We start from the raw sequence: 10,205 nt of genomic DNA, 5'->3' as shown, positions 1-10,205 counted from the left end.
TTTCACAAGCAAGTTGGAATGCATCGTAAATGCTGTGCCAGCAAATGGCGTGCACAGATCATGGACAGAATGAATTCAAGACAAGGTACTTCGTTCACAGGTGTTTCTCAGAGAGTTTCTAATCCTGCCCACGAGGCCAGAGAGAGTCGGTACACCTCGCCTGGGAAAGGTCACTTAATTAATACAGCGATGGTTAACATCCCGGTAGTTGTTGGAGAAGCACCTACTCCTGCTATGGATGTTCCAGATAAAAAATAAAACAAAATAATACAGAGAACATCATGGCTAATGTGAGCACAGGCCTCATCCTGGTATGGTACAACGTGTTTTCTTAAAAGTGGGGACACATTGCTGATTCTTCTTTTCACCAAATTTACCTCAGTCAGTGCTCCTACTTCTCAAATTCGTTGCAGAAGGGTACCTGCAAATCTTAGGATTCGACAGATGAGACCAAACTGCCACACGTTCCGGACCTGTCCCAAGCCCATTTTGCTCTCTCATTGCAGAGTTTCTCCTTTCTGCAATCTTCGCTCAATTTGTCACTCACTTTACAGGTCCGCAGATAATTGAACTATAAACCCAAGCACAACCTCGCGGAAAACCTTCATTATACCGTCACTGTTCCAAGCTTACTATGTCCCACAAATACACAGGATGATCACTCGGTGTTGATCAGAACAGCCACCTTTGTTGTTTTTCCTCTCTTCTGTTAATTTCCTTTGCTGAAGATACAAGGTCAGGTGTCCCATTACTGTCAGCAATGTGAAAATTGGACACACCATAGAAGTGGTTGATAATATATGTCACACCATCTTCTCAAGTCCAGAAACTCTAATATCAACGGCAGTGGTGCCTCGGAAGGAAAACAGCATATCCAGGGAGATAAACAAAGGGAAAGGAATTCACTTTAAGCAAGATATTAGGTTGATATGGAAATGGAAAAGAGTTTAGGAAAAGTTCTAAGACGGAAACTGATTCATCTTTCTTTTGGTAAACTTGTATGACATTTTGGAAACATTGGAAAGCCGAACTTTTGTTTGCTGTCCTGAATTTCCGTGCATCGAGTGGCTTCGTCAGCCATTCTCAAGGACAGGTCATAACGCTTGTCCAAAATCTCCGATATCTGAAACTGGGGAAAGAATGCAATATCATTTTTTTCCAAAGGACATGAATGAACCATATTTAGAAAATTAAATTTATTAAAATCTCCTCGAATTAATTGTGACCACGGACTTGTCTTAAATTACAGCATCTGCAAAGGAGTGGTGACGAATTTGAGACGAAATCCCCAAAGGACAAGCCAGGGACTCTGTGTTGAAAGTAACAGCTGCTGGCAGAAAAGCAGTAAATTCTTCTGATCGAATTAGTTACAGTTACAATTGCAGGTGGAAGAAATTGAAATACACAAATCTGGATACAACAGATGTACAGAAGATAGCTTATTCCGCAGCCGGAATCAGACTGAGGTGGAGATTTCGAATATTGTAGAATTAGTAGAGCACAGTGTTCATGCTCGATAAGGGTGTCTTTGGAAAAGCACATAAGGACAAGCTTCATCTGAGGAGTAAGAGGGTGAAGGTTTCGGGCATACCACTTTCATCAGGAATGTGTAAAGGGCTTATACCGAAAAGGTCTGCTCCCCTGCTCCTCGGATGCTGCCGACGTGCTGTGCCTTTCCACTGCCAAACTTTTCTACTACCAGATTCTGCCCTCCTTCCTTTCGCCTATAGTGTTCCCGTTGTAAATAATATGGAGCCAAAATAAACTAATAGCAAAGTCGCTCTTGGTAGTTTTAGAATTTTAACAACTAAGACAGTAATACAGTGCAATTTGGTTTCTCGGATTTGCAGTCAGAGAGAGAGACTTACCAGGAACACCAAAAATGGCGAGGATGGGATAGTAACCAGCTTGAATCACCCAAATGACAGACAAGATTTGCAGTGTTAAGGGTGCCCCATCTTGAGAAAGATACAAAAGACCCCAGGATAGCCTTCTGTCCATTGTTGTTGCATTACGGTCTAGCATTCTCTGATTGTGATCCATTGTGGAACATTCCAGTCTGTTGTTCGCACAGTATAATTATTCGTATCTCACTGTTTCGAGAGATGCTGATTCCCTGTTAATGCAGGATGTGATTTCCACTGACGAAGGGCTTTTGCCCAAAGCGTCGATTTTCTTGCTCCACGGATGTTGCCTGATCTGCTGTGCTTTTCCAGCACCACTCTAATCTAGACTCTGAAATCCCTCATCTACAGTCCCCGCTTTAGCCTTGATTTCCACTGACTCACTGGCATAAGTAATTGAACGGCGTCCTTTATTAACAGAAGAGAGAAAATCTCCAGCGACACTGTTAAAATCCTTGGAGATTAGCATTCATTACAATCAACGAAGAAAGCTCGAGTTAACTCCTTGAAATCCGACACGTTTTCTATTAAAATGAACCCTTATAATTACCCAGTCTGAATGGAAGGCATTGCATCAATACGAGAAGCATTAGTGGAAATAACAGAGGAAATGACCATCATCGTTCTGTCTTCCATCGATGTGAGCATGTATCATTGTTAAATTAGTTTGCACATTTAAAGATGAAGCTCTGGAAACATTGATTAGAAAGCATATATTTAGAAGGAAAACGAAACAAACTGGAGATGTGAATAAAAAGTTGTACCTGGAGAATTACTTTCAGTACACTGAGACAATAGGCCAAAGGGCCCGTTTTTGAGCTGTACATCTTTATGGATCAAGACGCATCAGTACAACATATAGTCGAATGTCAATTAGTTAGACTTGCTTCGGAAAAGAAAAAGTCCCATTTATGAAAGGGGAGATTTTTTTTACATGATGTTGATTAAATTTTTAAAAAGCGGTTAGTGAAGGGAAATGGCAGTCCTGTTGATATTCTCCAGTCATCACTATTTGAGCACTGCATTTCTGAAAACGCATCACATAAATCGAAATGCACAGTAGAGTGAAGCAGCACTGAGGAATGAAAAACGAGTTCTGACAACAGAAATAAGACTGAGAAAGTTGAAATCAGTGAGCAGAAAGTGTATGACTTTATGGGAAAGCGAATTACTACATTTGAATTATCTTTAGAGACAGTTTACTTTACTGGTTCGTGGGATGATGTACGTTTCAACTGCATATTTTGCACATGCGGAATTTTTGTGATGGGCTGATACAAACTGGAGTTTATGTAAATGCGCAGAGATCCTTGTAAGACATAAAAGGTGAAGAAATGATTTGACAGACGACTGTTGAGATCCTGTAGCTCCATGTAAGGGTGTTAGAACTGGCTCACACAGTTTTAAATGTACGCTCTCCAAATTTTAGGCGAAGGTGAGGAGTTACTTGTTCTCTCAAATGTAATTTGCACCTGACACGCCCCTGTCCAGGAAGCAATGGAGGAATTCGATTCTGTTTCAATGGTGAGTTAGGGATTGTGCGGAACAATTTTGAGTTGCTGAATGATCTGCATCTGTTCCTACATTTGCTCTTATGTTACAACGTTTTTTATTGGAGTGAAGGAATACCCTTCAATTAAGGACGCTTCCTTTAAATTGACGCAATAGTAAGCACGTTTGGGCTTCAAACTTGAGCTTAGTTCTTTCCTGATCAAAACAGTCAATGTTTACTTCGAACAGTCAGAAAGGGTTGTTCAGCCACAATGGGATTAGTCGTGATTCTCTGAATACATCAGCAGGCTCGAGACACTTAATGGTCTTCACTGCTCTTAAAATATGTTGTTTGTTTAATCGATCGTTGCATCCTGTCACTACGGCCGCAGAATAGATGATAGAACCACCCAGCATGGGTACCCTCGGAAAGAACACTTATTTCCGCTGAAACAGGAACGGGGTTATAGAATTAAACCTTTTTCTGCAGATTACACAGTACATGATGAGTTCTTTATAAGTGCAAAATGAAGAAAACGGGTTCCCCGCGTTGCCAGAAGGAAGTAGAATGTCGGGAGAAACGTGGAAATTTATGGGTTGTGTAGCTGTAATGAGTGCATAAAATGGAAAGAGTCTTTTACTTATTCAAGCCTGCTGCAGTTTTCCATATAATGTGATTGATCATTCATCTCAATGCGCTATTCCTGCTTTCTCGCCTTATTCTTTGATCGATTTCACTGCAAGAATTACGCCTTTCTGCACATTGATAACAGCCAATATTTTGGTTTTAATCAGTTTCTGCGACAGAAAATTCAAAGTGCTTGATACTCTTGAGCAAGAGACAATTCGCTAACTCCATCCACCAGTCTGCATTTTATTGAAATTTCAAGCCAAAAGGGGCCATGTTCATTCTGACATCTGGGTTTACTTTAGTCGGGAGATAGGTAGGATGTAATAGTTTGGAGATGGTGTGTTGTCTTTTACAATCTACACTGCAAGTATTGAATATTCCTTTCGGCACCCTCATGGTTTTGTCAGATGACAATAAATGAAAATTCATTTTTACCTTGTACATTTCATTTACTGTCCTCATTTCTTGTGATGCGGTCTGCTCCACACTGAAGAACAGATCCAGATTTGGTTATTTACATAGGAACATAAGAACCAAATACACTAGTCGGCCATCTGGCCTTTAGAGCTTGCTCCACCCTTCGACAACATCATGGTGGATCTTTTCGTGGACTCAGCTCCACTAACCGGTGCTCTGACGATATCCGTTTATTCCTTTGTTATTCAAAAATATCGATCTTGACTCTAAACATGTTTACTGCAGTATCGTCAATTACATCACTTGGCATGGAATTTCATAGAATTTTAATATTGTTGGTGAGGAAGTTCATTCTCAATTCAGCGCTTAATCTTCTCACTCTAGTTTTGCGGCTCTGCCCTCTTGTCCTTGTTTCCCCAGCCAATGCAAAGATCCTGTCTGCTCTTATCTTATCTATTACCTTTATAAGGATATTTGTTCCTTTTAGATCGGCCCTCATTCTTCTGAGAACATAAAATCACATAATCCTAGAACACGCAGTATCTTCTCAGAAGTCAATCCACTCAACTCCGGAAACAACCCAATGAGCCTCTCTAAACCTTCTCGATTGCCAGTCCATCCTTTCTCAATTAAAGAGACCAGAATTGAGAAATAATGTACAGGCAATTGAGAGGGTGTCGAGGAGGTTGATTCTGGAATTGAGTGGATTGGCTTTTGAGGACAGACTGAGTAGGCTGGCATTATACACATATTATACTGTCAGAAGAATGAGGACTGATCTTGAAGAAACCAGAACTGCACATCGTACTCTTGGTCGCCTTTCTTTTAAACTTAATCCATTTTAAAGTTATGGACAAAATCACGTTTGGAGATGCCGGTGTTGGACTGGGGTGTACAAAGTTAAAAATCACACAGCATCAGGTTATAGTCCACCAGGTTTAATTGGAAGCGCTCCGAAAGCTTATGTGCTTCCAATTAAACCTATCGGACTACAACCTAGTGTTGTGTGATTTTTAACTTTAGACAAAATCATATTTGCCTTCCTGATTATTGTTGACATCCCCAGACCAACTGCCTGCGATTCATGCACAAAGACACCAAGTTTGCTCCACATATCAGCATGCTGCACCATTTTTGCCATTCAGGTAATAATCCTTTTCCTGTAACTTCAATCAAAATGTATGACTTCCCTCTTATTAACATTATATTCCATCGGCCAGACCGTTTCCCAGTCACCTGATGTAACAATGCTCCTCTGCACAGTTTCACACTTTGGTCTGCCATTCATCTTAGTCTGATCTGCAAACTTTGACAAACTGCACGCGGTTCACGACTGCGAATCGTCCGCCTAAATTGTGATTTATTGCAGTCGTAACACTAATCCTTGAGGCACACCATTTACTGATTTCCAGCCAGAACAACATACACTTACACTCATACTGTGCTTTCTGCTAGTCAACAAATGCTCTATCCTCTATTACTGTACAAAATAATGTGCATTCAGTCAGCAAGATGGACGTCGAGCTTCTGAGCAACTATCACTTTGACTTGCTGCGCAGTCAGTTCTCTGTCAAAAGCAAAGAACAATGCTGCACCGGAACTGGCCATTCCACCTTATATGCCTCTGCTGATAGATTTTGCCGGTCTATGGGAAAACTGTCTTCATTTGGAGTATCCGTATCTCTGCATTCACACTTGAAAAGAAAAATGTTGTCGAAGATAATAAGGAGATGCAGGCTACTGCACTAAATGGGCATCAAGTTCACAAAGAGAAGAAAATGTCTCCGTTCTCTGCCCTGTGCGTTTGACTGCTGACACTGAGATCATCCTCTCTGGTCCTCATCTCCTCTATAAGGAAAAATAAACTTGTCACATTAACCATGTCAACCCAAATAAGAGCATTAGATACTTCCATCTGTCTCCTCACATCTTTGTAATGTCCAATGAGTACAGGCCGAAACTAACCAAAAAGCAGGAAAGTCAATGTTTCGGACAAAAACCGTTCGCCTGATTTCCATTGATTATCAATGCCTTCCAGCATCTGCACACGTTACTGTCTCCCAACTAATCAACCTCTCCTCATATGCATATTACTGCACAGCGATATCCACTTCGTGAACATTTCTGCATTGTCTGCATGCTGGTTTGACTTAGCTTATATGTGGGCTGTAAAACCTCTCACTGTCCTTCAGCTTTAACTTGTATAGTTATGGCAAGACATCTCCACACTTACTGTCCATTCTCCTTGAAATAAAGTACAGCATTCAATTTGCATTCATGATTGCAACTTACACCTGGGTGTTAGTTTCTTGTGTTTTATGCACAACTGCTTCCGAATTTCTCTGTGCTGCAGTTTTGTTTCAATCTGTCTTAATTTAAATAATATTCAGTTATTCTAATCTTCACCACAATGTCTCAATTCCACAGATTATATAGCATTCACTACGAATTTGATTATTCACATGACCTGTCTATATCTCCCATAGACTCCTTTGTCGTCCTCACTCTTTGTCTTCCCACCCACCGTTGTGTCATGCAAAAAAAATGGCGAAGGCGCAATTACCCTGTCATCTAAGTCACTCATTGCATCTGCGAGGAAGGTACTGAATTGAAATAATGTTTATAATCCCAGTGATTTGTCCGAACTGTAAGAGTTCGGAGCTTCCTATATTTCAGATGTTCAAGTGCCTTGGATTCTATCAGAATGACTGTACATCCCTGGCCAGAGAATGATATGTTGTGCATATTGTCTAAATGAAGTTAAAGTATGAACTGTTTGAAAGTGAAAAGCCAGAAACAGTGGAGCGAGGTTTGAGGATTACGACAAAGCTGGAAATGTCAGACAAACAACAGAGCAAGGACAACATGGAAGACTGGTTTGGGGTGAAAGGGAAGGTAAAGAGACGGGCAAAAACGTGCTGGACGTCAGCACACGGTAACCGTATGAAGAAATGGATCTCGAAGTTTCAGTGTTGCTGCTAATTGATCAGATTCTACGTGCATTTTAAAAGGCCGTACATATCGGTCTTGTTTAAATAATTATAACTCACGCAACTAGAATCCTACTGCTATCAAAAATAAAGATGGTGGCTCTAGGACGATATCTCCAAGACCAACCGGATTGAGATCCCTAGATGCCCTATTCTTTTTCGTCTATGTCACTCTCGGTGGTAAAAGTGGCGACAGGTTCTGCAGTCTGTCAGAGCTAAAGTTCTGTAAAGTCTCCTCACAAGCACGCAAAAATATCGCATCGGGGATTTTGCACGGGGAAGTATTATCAGTCCTCATGTTGCAATTGATCAGCAGCACAATCCTGGAACATGCTCTGAATATGAAATGCAATATTCTGAAGCAGGAAGAGCTGAAACTTTGGAGATGCGAATGGTGTTATTGGCGAGTTCAAGAGTTGAAGTAGAACCTTGAACTTTGAGTAGTCGATGAGTTACATTGCCTAGAAATAGTGGCCAAAGGGGAATTTGACAATGTATGAATTTTGAAATGAACTGGTACTCAGTGTTTCCCTAGCTCAATCCGTTAACAATCCGTGATTCTTAATTTCGGGGTCGTGGTTTCGAGTCCCAATTTGGGGCCATTTATTTCCAGAATTCCGCTTTCTAAAATGGAGCCCAACTTTCCATTCCAATATCAATGCCATCGCTGAAAGCAAAGTCTTTCTGCTGCTGTTATTGTCAATAACCCAGTTGCTGCTTTCTGAGTGAAAACTGTCTTTGCTGCACTGGAAACGGCAGAAACAAGTTTGTGGGTGTGGCATAATTTCGAACAACTAACGACCCTTTCAAAGAGCAGGCACCAGAACAAAGTGTGGAGAATTAAAACTGCTCACATTCACAGAATGCAAATAACTACTTCATCGAGCGTGGAGTGAGGAATCTGATAGTGGCAGCTCCATGTCAACTCGAAATTATGTCCCTATCTGGGTTTGTTCTTGAAATGTTTATTTCAGATTAGCGAGAGAAAAGGATTGTGTTTTTCTTACCAGAGAGAAGTGATCTAGATGAAAGGGGAAGCAAAGCTTTCCCAGGGCAGTGAGATTGGATCGATCGAGATCCTCAATTTTATTTGTTCTTTGCTAGTTCCAGTCACATACCTTTTTGTCTTATACTGTTTTCCCATTTGATTTTTAGTTTCTCCTCTCTTCAGCCTATCACAGAGCTTCACGTTTGTTTGTCTTCCTCTCGCGATTTCCAGTTTCTTGATTTATGTCAATCCTATTCGATATCTTATTTTTTTCCGTCCTGTTGGAAAGTCATCGAGCTGAAGTGTCAGTTGTTTTTATTTTCTCTCTGTCTATTGGTTTCAGAATATTTGCAACATGTTCTGACTGTAAAGTTCGGAGTCACTCTGTAACATGAACAAGATGCACGGTCTGAGAGATACTAGAAAACGGGAAGGATTAACCCAACCCAAGTAGTGAGTCACGAGTCAAGTCATGCACTGACTACCATCATCTCATGGGTTTCTCAGATTCGGAAATTAATACTGGTGTGAGTAGCATCAACGTCCAAGGCTTTATTTTGAACAAATTCAAAATGTCGAATGATCTCCTTCTGACCACCTTTAAACTATTTTTCTAATTGAGTGTTAATCCTATTCAAATCAATAGCTCAAGTGATGAGACCTGTTTATGTGGCTTGTGGTGAGTCAACAGCACTGGCCGTCTCTGTGAATTTGTGAATTCCAATTCCCATTCCTGTCAACATTTCAGGTCAGTTACTAACCGGGCACTCGCAGTTCCCCTCTTTGTGTTTCTCAACGAGCAGCTGCTGCATGTAGTGTTCCTCCTGGGCCGAATCAATCAGGCCAGCTGGTATAAAATGCCGGATGACGGAGAAAAGATGGACAGACGACACTGACAGGACGTACTGATTGTTATTTGTCTCTTCCAGGACTCTTCCTTGTTCGAAATATTTTCAAATAATGTTATATCGACATGTTAGCTCCCTTGTGATTTTTCAGCAGATGCTTCTGAACCACAGAATTTTTATGGAGACCAATGGAAGATGTTTGGTGCAACATGACTGCAGCAAGTCTCGATGTACTTTTCGATATGATCAACTTCCCTCCTCTTTCTTGTTTCCATTTTTATTTGTATCATTGTTTCCATTGAAATAAATATCGAATGTCCTCTTCAACGTCTCAAACAACTATTAACACCTTCATTGCGTGGCTTCATGTCAAAATGTTATCGACAAAAATCGCTGAGAATGAAAATATACATCAGGAGGGGATTTGTGACTTGTTCATTTTATGCCCTAAAAGGAGAGTTCGTATTAAGCTTCCATCTCTAGCTTCTTCAACCATCTCCAAACAGTTTTGTCGAGGCATCATATATCGCAGTGTCATATAAAGACACATTTCCAGGAAGGTAAGCATGAACATAAGTCAAGTGTGGATTCTATGTTCAAATGGGCAACAATGGTTTTAGCAGAGACTGAGCGAATTGTTTCCATTATCCATAAGAAATTGTTTGGACGAGAGGTTTGTGCCTGATATAGCATGAGGAAAACAAATGGCAGAAACAGCTTTGAATTGAAATGTTAAAAACGTTTTTTTTTAAATTGATGGTCGAATTGTTCGTATTCAATAATTTCACTTGACCGTGTTCTATTCCTTGCCAGGAAACGACATTTTGTTGTTCGAATGGGTATTGTGAAATAATGCAAATTTCCCTTTTAGTTGCATCTTGGAATCTGGACGAAGCACTAGCAGAATGCGAGAGATAAAATTTGAAATCGAGCACA

This window comes from Chiloscyllium plagiosum, unplaced genomic scaffold, assembly GCF_037043375.1.
Source record: "Chiloscyllium plagiosum isolate Xiang-an unplaced genomic scaffold, Cpla_swu_hap1 HiC_scaffold_52, whole genome shotgun sequence".
In the NCBI taxonomy this organism is placed as follows: Eukaryota; Metazoa; Chordata; class Chondrichthyes; order Orectolobiformes; family Hemiscylliidae; genus Chiloscyllium; species Chiloscyllium plagiosum.
This window is presented reverse-complemented; position numbering follows the sequence as displayed.